Source organism: Phyllopteryx taeniolatus, chromosome 15 (assembly GCF_024500385.1).
Source record: "Phyllopteryx taeniolatus isolate TA_2022b chromosome 15, UOR_Ptae_1.2, whole genome shotgun sequence".
In the NCBI taxonomy this organism is placed as follows: domain Eukaryota; kingdom Metazoa; phylum Chordata; class Actinopteri; order Syngnathiformes; family Syngnathidae; genus Phyllopteryx; species Phyllopteryx taeniolatus.
This window is the reverse complement of record NC_084516.1, coordinates 4780785-4793699: the sequence shown is the minus strand read 5'-3', so window position 1 is coordinate 4793699 and position 12915 is coordinate 4780785. Positions and strand designations below refer to the sequence as shown.

General features: G+C 42.4%; 1 protein-coding gene and 1 long non-coding RNA gene across 3 annotated transcripts in view; one reads left to right on the top strand and one right to left on the bottom strand.

Annotated features, from left to right (window-relative positions):
* Positions 1-2540: 2540 nt before the first annotated feature.
* Positions 2541-12915, bottom strand: part of LOC133465252 (uncharacterized) — a 29454-nt gene continuing 19079 nt past the window's right edge. The window contains exon 4 of the long non-coding RNA XR_009784579.1: positions 2541-2947. This is a non-coding gene — a long non-coding RNA (uncharacterized LOC133465252). The remainder of the gene's footprint in view (positions 2948-12915) is intronic.
* The window catches only part of LOC133465234 (synaptic vesicle glycoprotein 2C-like), a 28406-nt gene continuing 24320 nt past the window's right edge, over positions 8830-12915 (top strand). For both annotated transcript variants that reach the window (XM_061747795.1, XM_061747794.1), the window contains exon 1: positions 8830-8941. The gene's annotated coding sequence lies outside the window, so the exon portion shown is untranslated. The remainder of the gene's footprint in view (positions 8942-12915) is intronic.

The window sequence follows — 12915 nt, the reverse complement described above, 5'->3', positions numbered from 1 at the left end:
TGCTCAAGGGCGTCTCAACACACCCGGAAGCGGACTTCCAGCTGCAGGATTTGAACCTTTGACCCGTAGGGCTGAGTCAAACAAAGTGAATTCGATTTTCATGAGACATAACTCATCAAAATTGTCAAAAGACAAAAAAAAAAAAAAAAAAAAAATGTAAATGTACATAGAGCACTGTGCAAAAGTCTTGTACCACTCACTACTGGCTTGTAAAACAGCCGCGTCAGGTCTTATTCTGATGCGCATAGCATTGCATATACATTTCCTAGAATTAAAAAGTAATCCAGTCACGCGTTCATGTGCTTCCCTCCCCTGCGCTTGAAATAAACCTTTGCTTAATGAGTCACGCGGTAATCCCTTCTTGTGCAAACACTAATACTGCGTGAGCGCCAATGATATACTGTATATGTTGTGTGGAGGAGTTAAGAGGAGAGCGTTTAGCCTCGTCATGAGTTCTGCGGTCATTCGGAGTCACCAGACCTCCAGACCGTGAGGCTTCCATTAGCTGCACAATGCAACGCTTCTCTATCGCTTATTTGAGTGGAAGCCTTTGTTTATACAAATGCATTCGCAATTAGATACCGTATTTCCTGAAATATTGGCCTCGATGCAAACAGAACATAGAAAAGGGTCTAACTTGCAAATACAGCTGCTTTCACACAGGCTTCCTGGTAAATGAGAGTATCAGAAGCGCAACAAAGGAACCAGGATTTATTCCTGTCCTTTTCAGACAGCCACTGCGGCTTCACACCTTCAGATAATTAGACCAAAAAGTTGCCTTCGATGGCCACTGTGTAAGGTGGTTTCAAAGACGCTATATGGTTCACACACAGTTATTCAACAGTTAGCTGATGTGTTGCTAAACAAAACAGCAGCACCTACCGAGGCACATAAATTGGCTCGCAGATGAATTACGGATGAGCCTCTTTTATTCATCTCGACGACATTTTCACCCACCGGACGTTTTATTAGGTAGACCTGCTGAACTCTTTGATACATTGATATATATTTTTTTCACCTTTTCCTTACATCCGTGATTCACTCAGTGGCCCCGAGACACGAATGAGTCACGCCAGGCCAATCAGATTTGATTCAATCACATCCTCTTTCCAGCCGAATGTTGCTCAATGGTCAGGACTAGAGACGACATAGGATGGTGTCACACTCCCACTCTGCAGCAATTACCTACGCACTACAGGAACAGTTGCATTTTATATTACGGTGGAGCGAGGTCGTAGGTGAGGTTTACGCCTTTTCTACAATCACATTTTTGTGTTTTTTCTTCTGTTACTACTGCAATCATATCATGCATACATGAATGGAAGTGTGTAGTATGTCTGCTTATAGTTGTCCTGAATAAAAACACCCACGTCTTCAAAAATGACATGTAGCATCCTCTGTTGGCTGATACCGGTATGACTGTTCATTATATCCAGTTCATACAGGAATGGAGCATTTGAAATGCAATAAAAAAAAAATTAACCACAGCGCCACATGCTGGATGCGTTAGGGCACTGCACCATTGGGCCAGCATGCAAAAATAATGAGTCAACTATAATTGATCCTCTTTTTGTTGACTCAGCATTGTTTCGTCTGTTCGACCGGCCTGTTCCCTCTACTCCTCCTCTTCGTCGCGTTAAAATCAACGGAGCAGAACGTCATCGAGCGGCATGCGAGTCGTTTGTCAGCGGCGCGGGGACGCTTTGACCTTGGAGGGACAGGGAGCTCTTTGCCAGCTCAGCGATTTCCCCCATTCTCCCCCTTTCTCCGACCCGGAATAATTACCGTTCCCCCAGCCGAGTGAGAAGAGCGACGAATGTAAAATGAGCAAAGATTGAGGCCTGCGAAGAACAATAGAGCGGTTGAGGCTGGCAATCAAATCATGTGTCAACTTATTACTTGCACCAAGGCCGAAAAGCAAGACGGTGGCCAAGATGTGGGCTCTACACCAAGTTGTAAATGCTCTGTATTGACTGTAAAAAGGGGTTGATCAAGCAGCAGCCTGCTGCTCCGCCAGCAGGCTGCACTGCTGCACCACACTCTGTGTCTGCATGCAGCCGCCATGCAAAAGCAAAGAGTTGGAAACAAGGGAAGGGCCCCACATTCCATTGCGTGAAAACTAAGTTTGTCGCATTAATCATGTTGAATCACACAATTTATTCTGACCGCAGAAGCTCCTTTACATTAACAGCGGAGGGATATCTGAAATGTCGTGCAGGTTGCGATAAGGTCAATGATCAGGTCATGCTTACACCAGTGCAAAAGATGAGTGAGGAGACTCCGACTGGTGTGCTCGGCGGCAATATCTCGCTTCAAAAATCACCTCTATGGGACTTTTGAAAAAAGAAGGAAAAAAACCCCAAACAAGTCATTTTCATATAATTGCTGCACTGAACTCTTGTTTCATCAAAGCACAAGTTTAAAATACCATCTCAAAGTAAAATGTGGTACGATGTGTGGTATATTTAGCGCCTGTGAGTAATAAAAATTCAAAAGTGTGATTAATCTGATGAAAAAAACCTAAAAAAACATCAACAATATACCGTAGGAGTTGACGCACCACCTGCTTTATTTGGCTATGCATGACAAGGCCGAATATTAGTAGCGGCTCTCGGCGTTGTGCGGCGCTGTCGTACACGGCTTCAAACTACAAGCAGACTAGAAGAGGCCGTTAGCCAAAAGCTAATATTTCACGAAAATGCACACTCGGCGAGCTGTCACCTCCATTCCGGGGCGAGCGCTGAGGCGAAGACGTGCCCGTCGCATCATCCGCCGTCGCCACCCAAAGGAATTCCCAGCTGTGAGTCACGCATGATGCGTCGCTGTCGTGAGGAGGAGGAGGAGGAGGAGGAAGAGCAGGAGGTGTGGGGAGTGAAAACTGCCTTGCAGGAATCACCGCCGTTTCCCTTCATCGCTCAGCCGTCCGCCGCCTCTCCCTGAAACAGGCCTCTCGGCAGAGCAAAGAAGAGCCGATGAAACAAAAGGAAAGCAACTTCCTTGTTTGTGATGCTACGACAACTACAGTAACGACTGAGTCACAATGTAAAAAATATAATAATAATAATAAAATAAAAAATAGATTGTGTTCATGACAGACAAAAATGGGATGATTGATGGCTATTTATCGGCGAGAGTCATCGTTTTCACTCCACACAACCTGCGGCTGACAGGGAGGGGAAGCAATTAACATCACTGTCACATTGCCCATCTATTAGCTTCCATCTTAATGAGAGATGACAAATGAAGGAGTGCGCCATTGCGTCACCTTCGACACTCTCCTGTGTGTTTGCGCGAGGGATGAAATGGTTTTACCGATAAACCGTGATAAAGTTTCCAGATGGTTGGTATTACCCTTTAAAATTGTAGTCATTGGTACTACCGTATTTGATAGTTACTTTCCGGCTTCTTCGGAAGAACAAGATCGCAAGCAAGACAATGCAAGTCAGTCAATAGCTGCATATGTTATAGTGCCGTAGAAGACGTCAGCCCAGGTGACAGCGATATTTTTTCCTTGTGTTGTCATCTAATATTTTTACGTTTTTTTCGTGTTTTTTTTTTTTTTCTAAAGATATGTGTCAAATACGGTCCCAGAAACAACGGACTTCGGAATTAACGGACAGAAATGGTAGTGTCCGGCTGGAACTCAAAACGCCCGCGCGGTTACTCCCTCCAAGCACGAATAGACACAAGCTGGTTTATTCAAGGCCTGACTTTTTTCCTCAACACCACCACAGTGAAAACAATATACACAAATGAAATATGTTACTTTAAAGTATAAAGTCATGCACAGCATGAATACAAAGAAACAAAGTAAATACAAATAAACAAATACCTCGTCGGCTGCGTGCTATATAGAGGGAATAATTCGTCTTCTTATATCTTCCAAGCGCTTACTTACTCTTTTACAGTCGCTAGCTAGCAAAGTGGAGCACAGCGCTAGTCGATGAGCATGCTAGCTGCTAATACAGTAAAGTAAATAACACGAGAGCACACCAACAGGATATAGACCTTTCAAAATAAAATTTCACAAGGAAACACTATAGTATGAAATAAAATAAGATACTTTACACTTAAATACTTTCCTAATTCTTTAAGCTAGCCTTAACAAAAGTTTGCTTGTAGAGGTAACATGCGCCTGTAGTTCTGGGAAAAACCGCTGTTGTTAACAGTACTTGAGCACTCGTCATGTACACACATGCATTGTCTTTCAAACATTCTATACTGATTTTAGTAAAGTATACAGTTGTTAGTTTTTTTTTTCTTTTTTTTTATCAAGTCTTTCACTAAGGCATCCAATTGTAATGGAAGTGAGAAAAGGAATTGCACTTTGCTCCCGGTTCATGAAAGCGACGCTGACTCGCCAACGTGGCACAAAAACTTTCTCCCACCAGCATATATATATATATATATATATATATATATAAAAAAAATATTCCCAAATGTTTCTTTTTTTCTAAAAGTCAAATATCTTGCTATTTCTTTGTTAAAATATGTGTCTATTATGGGTATTTTTTCTTTCTGTATTGTTTTCTAATTTGTGTATTTCTCATGTATTATTTTTTTCATTTTTGTATTTTTTTAGAACACAGCATTTGTGTATTTTTCCTGTAATATCTTCAGATATTTATTTGTAATATTTTGAGTATTAGCTCTTTTGCTTCTGTATATGTGAATGTACCTTTTGATTTCCCAATCCTATTAGCTAATCCCTGGCATACTGTATTTCTTTCAGAAATGTGGTGACAAAACTGGTTACCGTAATTAAATGAAATGTTTCCTGTATAGCATTTCATCTCTTGTGTTTGTGTGAGATGGCGAGAGGGAGGTAAAACCTAGCAACCACCCACACACACAAGTGTTAACTCAATGTCTCAGGCTTTGCACTAGCGCAGAATAAAAATTATCTGCTTCCCAGCACTCGCTTTCTTAGGACCCATGATTAGAAAAAGCTCACTTGTAAGTAAAATCTTTGCTCGCAACGTGAGGCAAAAAAAAATAATAATAATAATTAAAAAATCTATGTAATTTATCACAACAAAAGCTATGAATAAGTTGCAACAGCATTTGCAATTTTTGGACAACGCTGCCCTGAAATCAGCCATTTTAGGCTGCAACAATCCCCCTAAAAAATCCTGTGACATCCTGGTCGGACTGGTCAATATAAAAGATGCTCACTCTCTTTCATTGTTTTCGCTTGCTAGTGCATTCCCACTGATGTGTTCAACGCCTTGTGGTTTTCCCAGTTGGCTGCAGTACAATGCGACGGATCAAATCGAGCGAAAACCGGTGGCCTGAGAAGGTTTCGTATAGCAATACCGCCGCGCCCCCACACATGCCGCTTTGAATTAGCTTGCGCACTCTACAATGCGTTCTCATGCCCACACTTGTCAACGCAGGCGTTGGGAAGTGTTGCTCATTTTCCTCGTCAGTGCTACAAAGCAAAACACGTTTTGAATAATCTTATTGTCTTTTGTCTTTGGATGTATGTTCAACAAAAATTTTAATAAAAATCAGAAGTCAGATTTTTGTGAAAAAAAAAAAATGGAAAAACTTCTTTTAAAAAATAAACATTTTATTTATGATTTTAAGGTCGTATTGTCAATCTCTACTCACAGGTGCTCAATGTAAAAGACAAAACAGACAAAATTGGAGTGAATTGAGATCCCGACCGTTTTAACGACCCGTCAGCTGCTATTAAAGTCACACTGCTGAAAATCTCGAAACTCTCTTATCCCCTGATTGAGCGCTTGCGTCGCGGTTTGGTACCGGCAGCAAACATTTCAGAATTTGCGAGAGGTTTGCGTACAAGAGATCATGCAGCTAAAAAGCAAAATGTTAAAGACAATAGCCCGAAAGACTCAAGAAATAGCCTTTGGCCTTTGTGATGCCGAACACTGTGACTGGGGAAGCTTTCTTCAGGATTTCTTAAAGTCGCAACTGAATATGAGTCATTACATTTGCCTCACATGAGCATACATAATGTTATATGTTTTATCCCCCAATATTAGTTGTGTATATTTGGTCAAATAGTTTGGGTTTTTTGTCACATTTTATTTTGTCAATATTTGTAGATTTTCTTTCTAATAGTTTCCTTATTTCTGTTGAATATTTTAGATTATTTTGTAAAGTAATTTTGTATTTTTTAGTTAAATAATGTGTTTTTTAAGTTTTCGTCAATTATAATTTGATATTCTTTCCTTATTTTAGAAAAAAAAATTCTAAATATTTCTTTATTTCTTTACATTTTTGTTGACTATTTCTGTATTTGTTGTCAAATATTTTTGTATTTTTTGTTCTCATTTGTTTGTGTACAACAGCGACTGCTCTGAACACGGTGTTTTATTCAGAAACTTGGGAACTTTTTTTAATTGGTTGAAAATCATGTCTTAAAAGAGACATGCTTTTTTTTTTTTTTAAACATATTCTTACACATAGCCTCCTTATGAGCGTCCCATCCCAGCCATGTCAATTCATCAATAACTATGGGAAGTAATTGTAAAGTGTACTTCCTGCTAGTGGGCCTTGGAGCTAATAAACCATTTTAACTCGTCCTCTTAACCGTTCCTGCTCGGCAACCCTCTTAACCGCTGCCTCCCCCGTTCTGTGTTTAAGAAATGTAATTAACCTCGCGTTAACCCGCTGGGCTATTCTCCAGGCTATGTCTCATTACTTAACACCACTCCACACAGTGGTGTCAGGACACCGGCAGCCCGCTTTCTTTTTTTTTTATTTTTTACGAGCCTCGAGACGAGGCCGCATGCTGAATCAGCAGCATCTCCATTGCGGCTTAATAACGGCTCCAAATGAGGGATCTTTTGATGCGTAAAGAGCACAGAAACCAGAACAGAAAATGGTTTTAATGTCTTTACTTGTCACTCATGGTAGCGGCGTGGCTTAATGAGTTGCTTTCTGGACTTAACACACCATTCCCCGACATCTGGGGGATTGAAATGCAAATGTTTTTTGTTGTTTGTTTGTTTTTTTTCCCTGTGAAGAGCAAGAGGGATGTCCTTCTTCCTTCCTGGCTTCCTAGAGATGTGGTTATTTCTGGAGAAGATGAGGGGGTCTTGCGGGTGTATTGCTCATTCAATGGATACAATAGCCCTCCAAAGGCCATTATGAACATCCTGGCCTTTTTGAGGTTTGGGGGGGATGCTTCCTTTTCACCCAGCAGACATCTGCATTGCAATGGTCCAGCTGCTTCCCAAGACATTTCCCGAGATACTAAGTACTAAGTCGGAGGTCGATTTTCAAATCTCCAAAAATCGTCACTCGCTTCTCCCACCCTGTGTCACTGTCCGTCAACAATTCATGAAACCAGAAGCTGGTGCTTAAGAGGTAGTATAGGACCGCAGCTTGGAACGCCACCCCACCACTGACGGTGGTCACCAAATTACTTTCCTTGAAGATACAAAATAAAATAAAAATATTTATAATAAAATAAAAATATTTATAATAAAATAAAAATATTTTGAAATATGTTTAGCTTTTATTAGATGGGCAGATAAATAGTATATACAGTAGTGGAGTAAAGTTATTTTGTTAATTTCTGTTGTCTGATTTCGTGACACATTTCAGGTCAGGGACGCACCAATCTTCACCCACTGATGTGTGCAGTGGCTCCTCTTCAATGTAATATATAGGACCAAGGTTGGGCATCACATTTCAGCACCATGTGCCTGCCAACGTCTCATCCCACTGTAGAACGCTCTACGCACGCTGCACTTTGGCGTTCCGTGTTGCCGGCTTTACGTCTCATCGTACCGCTGCGATTTGGAAGGTAAGATGGATAACGTTGCTTGCTAGCTCACGCTCATGGTGACTTGGTGTGGTGCTCACGTAACACATGCCAGCTCGCGCTGTGCATATGTACGTTGTCCATTCTTAAGAGTGGCACCTACAGACAAACAAGCATTCTGACTCACATCCACGTCTGTGGAAAATTTAGAGACAAAAAACGCACGGTCAGTGCACATATTAAATGGAATTTCTGTACCTTAGCTAACAGTATCAAATGAATTAAATAGTTCGAATGACTTGATGCATAGCGTAGATGAGAAGTGACGTGTGACTGAGCTGAGATTTCCTAAAGTCAACAACGATCCCCTTTGTTTTTGTCAAGATTGATGATCAGATTGTTTACCTTGTACCAGTCCACCAGATGTTTCACATCATTCCTGTAGGCCAGTTCGTTATCATCTTTGATGAGACCCACAACAGTTGTGTCACCCGCGTACAGTTATGGGTCATACAGGGTGAACAGCAGGGGGCTGAGGACATAGCCTTGCGGGGAGTCATTGTTCAGGGTGATGACACTGGATGTGTTGAACGCTGTTGAGAAGTCCAGAAACATCATGCGCACATGTGTTTTTATCCTCCAAGGTGCTCCAAGCTCCGAAGTCTTCAGTGAACCTAACATGCATGTTTTTGGAATGTAGGAAGAAGCCTGAGTACCCGGAGAAAACCCACGCAAGCACGGTTAGAACATGCAGACTCCACACAGGAGGGCCGTAGCCGAGATTCAAACCCCGAACCTCATCACTGTAAGGCAAATGTGCTGATCACTCATTGACCACGCCATGAGATGATCAGCGATGTCTAACGCTACGGTCATCCCTGAGTGAACTTCCTTCCCAGGGTCCCATCTCAGTCTGATCATCCCCAACATCCCCCCAAGCCCGCACTGACTGGCTGTTTATACTCCGCCGACTGTCTAACCCAGTTGTTGTATAGCCTATTGATTATATCAGTCCATACAACCTCCGTGCAGCTCCTCCTACATCCTTCCCTCCCTCCCTCCCCTCCTGCGCTCACGCTTTCCATCCTCCTCCAGCCTCTCTCGCTCTTGTCGGACTGCAGCATCGAGCGGCGAGCATCTCAACTGGAACAAGCGGGGAGCTCACATATTGTCACGCGTTGCTGGCACGCAGTCTCAACGATGGTGAGTGGTTTATTATTATTATTATTATTATTTTAGCCTCCTTGAAAATCACATATGTTGAATGCCTCAAAATGCTCTTTTCCCCTCCAAGTTTAGCTAAGATTGAAGGAAAAGTTGGACAAAAATTGTCTGCACGAGTCTTCCTGGGTAGCTTGAAAAGTTCTGCTATGTAGTGGCAAATCCGGCACTGAGGCAACCAGAGGAGTGAGGCTGCAGAGGGTGTGTAATAAAGGAGGGGGGGAACACATGCAGCCATTACTCAGGAAAGCGCTGCAGCGTGAGCGAACCCGAGGTTGGTGGGGTGGGAGCGGAAGGTTGGGTTGTAGGATGGATGCTCACTAAGCGGGGCAGCCCACAAAAATCTAATTACGGGACGTAACGCGTGTCAAACGCCTCCCGCGTTGATTGATGCCACTTCCCCCGTGCGCTTGGACTGAGCCACAGGCTGTGCAGCAGAAGGACTCCAAAGTCAGTTTGGAGGATTTCTGCTGGAAGTTTGGCCACCCTTCTGTGACGGAATTAGTGGTGAGAAGTAACAAAGTACACCATTCTTTCAGTATCTGCACTTGAGTATTTTTTTTTTTTGGATGACTTTTCATTTTTACTCCCTACGTTTGAAAACAGAACAGATGTACTTTATATCTTATACTTTGTCCAAATAGCCTCGTTACTTCTTTCAACCTCTGCGGATGATGGCACAATGTTTAAAAAAAAAAAAAAAAAAAGTAAATAGAGAGAGATAGTCAACCATAGTTTACCTGAGGTCTCGATTGGGCTCTTACAAGGTGTAGCACCTGATGCTGGGCCCCCATATAGCACCTTTATGGGGGGACACAAGTATCTGTACTTCAACTTATGTACAGAGTAAGAGTACTTTTTCCACCTCTAGGTAGAATAGAAAAGGGATTCTCACCTTTGGGTGTGCATAAGATTAAAAGTTAGTACTTGCCTAGGTCGAGGTGGCTACTTTTTGAGGTTTTATCACTTTTGCGTGATGGCCTTTAAAAGGGCTGAGGAGGCTTGCCATCTCTGCCAGCATGTGAAGAGGGCTGCATGGCTTAAAGAGCTTGCAAGACTGAAAAAGAACGTTCGGTTTGATTATCGACTTTTTTTTGTTTTTTTTTTGGGTGTGTGCAGGTGAGAGGGGCTGCACCAAATCTGTTGTGGTGTTGAAAGGGGTGTGTGATTTAAAAAGTTTGGGACAGGCATTGTTTGGATGTATTTTTGAATCCTCAAATCATTCGTCGCCACATATTGTGAACATGTAGCATAAGAAGGCGAACAGTATAGTATATTCCAAACAAAGCTGTGTGCTGGATTTCACAGCATCTGCACCAGAGCTTTGGCGTGTGGTTTTTGTTTGCATGATGCGCATTAGCCAATGCTCACTGCAGCCATCTGTGGACGCCGCAGCAAGCCTGCAGGGCTCCACATTTCCATATTGTCAACCTGGATGTCACATGCCGACGCTCACCGAATCGGTGTGGAATACAGCAAGCGTTTCTTCTTTTTTGCCAGAGCGCTGTCAAAGTTGTACAGTACGTGTCTACGTCTACTCGTCAGTGATTCATGAATGTGGCGATGCGGTATCAGCCAGCCATTAAAGCGCCACAGTCAGGAAAATGTTTTACCCCTTTGCAGGAACTTTACTGATTGCCAAAAAGGCTCAGGTGTTCACAAGCAAGGGTGGGGCGAGGTTCGCCACTATGTGAGCAACGCGAGCTAATACAGGAGTCCAACAGTTTAAGAACAACGTTTCATGTATGTAATGTACAATTATAAGGAATTTGGGGATTTCATCATCTACTGTCCATAATATCATCAAAAGATTCAGAGAATTTGGAGAAATCTCTGCACATAAGGCTCAGGAACACTTCAGAAAACATTTGTCAGTTAACACAAGTCGTCACTACATCTACAAATGCAAGTTAGAACTCTACCATGCTCAGCGAAAGCCACATATCAACAACACCAAGAAACGCCACTGGCTTCTCAGGGCCCAAGCTCATCTGAGATGGACTGACGCAATGTGGAAAAGTGTGCTGTGGGCTGACGAGTGCACATTTTTAACCTGTTTTTGGAAATAATGGACGTTGTGTCCTCCGGGCCAAAGAAGAAAAGGACCATCCAGATCGTTATCAGCGCAAAGTTAAAAAAACAGCACCTTTGATGGTATGGGGTTGTGTAAGTGCCCACGGCATGGGTAAATTGCACATCTGTGAAGGCACTATTACTGTTGAAAGGAAACATTCAGGTGTTGAAGCAACATTTGCTGCCATCCAAGCAACTTCTTTTTTAGGGATGTCCCTGCTTATTTCAGCAAGACAATGTCAAGCCCCATTTTGCACGTATTACAATAGCGTGGCTTCATATTAAAAGAGTGGCCTGCCAACAGTCCCGGCCTGCCTCCGATTAAAAATGTGTGCAGACACACTTTGAAATGCAACATTCGACAACGTAGACTGTTGAGCAACTGAAGTTGTACATCAAGCAAGAATTGGAAAGAATTCTACCTACAAAGCTTCAACAATCAGTGTCCTCGGTTCCCAAATGCATATTGCGTTGTTAAAAGGAAAGGTCGTGTAACACAATGGTAAACATGCCCCTCTCCCAGCTTTTTGGGAATGTGTTGCAGGCATCAAATTCAAAATGAGTGATTATTTGCAAAAAAACAAAAAACAAAAAAACTATGAAGTTTATCAGTTTGAACAGTATATATCATTGTAGTGTATTCAATTTAATACAGGTTGAAAAGGATTTGGAATTCATAGTGTTCTGTTTTTATTTAGGTTTTACACAACGTCCCAACTTCATTGGAATTGGGGTTTGTAATTAACAACAGAAAAATAACGGCAGAAGCTGGTGATTTTTGGGCAGATACAAAAAAAGGCTCTTGTAAAAGCCAATAACATCAAACAATTCCCTTAGAGAAGTCATCGTTATTAATGCTCCCTGGTTCATGTTCTGCCTTATCAGTCCCCAAGCTCTCAATCAATTAATCAAAATATCAACCGCGGTTGACTTTACCTCTCTATGTATGTCTTTTTTATGTCGTGTCATCATCTGCAGAGTTTGAAACAAGCAACAAGCCTATTTTGACAAAGCAAGTAGTAGAAAGTACAGATATCGCTTTTAATGGGGGAAAAAAAACCTTCTGTTTTGCTCATTTGAGGGATTAAATGTAAAAAGTTGTCAGAAAAAAAGAATCAAGTAAATTACAGATCTGTGAAAAAAATTTATTTGTACTATCAGGGCAACGAGAATGGGAACAAAAACAGAAACGTAAACTTATCGAAATAAAAACAGCAACAGTAACATTGATTAAAAAAAAAAACAATGTTTTTACCCATATGAACCAGATCAGGCGCCATCTTCATGAGCTGCTCCGAGGAGTTTGCGGGGTTAATAAAACAAAGTAGCCAGAAGGCATTTATTTAAAAGGGCACTCACTGCATTCTGGGCCATGACGAGTGCATCCACGGTCAGGGTCAGCTGCCTCCTCATCAAACCGGACGCGCCGAAGAAAAGTTAGTTACGAGCCATTTCCCGCCTCATTTCGCTGATGCATTGCGCCAAACTCTCTCGGGCGCCTTCCCCACGAGCCCCCTGGCGCGCCAGCGTTCAAAGGACTGATCCCAACCGATGTTTTATCTCATCGCGCTGAGCAAAAGGTGAGCGGAGGCGCCATACATCAACCTGCCACGCTCCATTTGGGCACTCGAGCCAACGTCTGCAGCCCTCCGCTCCAGGGAGCGTGCCGATACAAACGCAGTGCTAACGCTAATGGGGAAAAGATGGATTTCATATTCTGCAGATGTACGTGCAGCTGCAACCCTTTTAACATACCACACTGACACACTATTCACCTGAGTGTATGCTTGGATGCCAACTGTACTAGCAGTCCAGTGTGCACACTATAGATTGAGTTCAAATGAGCAAAACTGAAGGTTTTTTTTTTCCATAGAAAGAAGTAA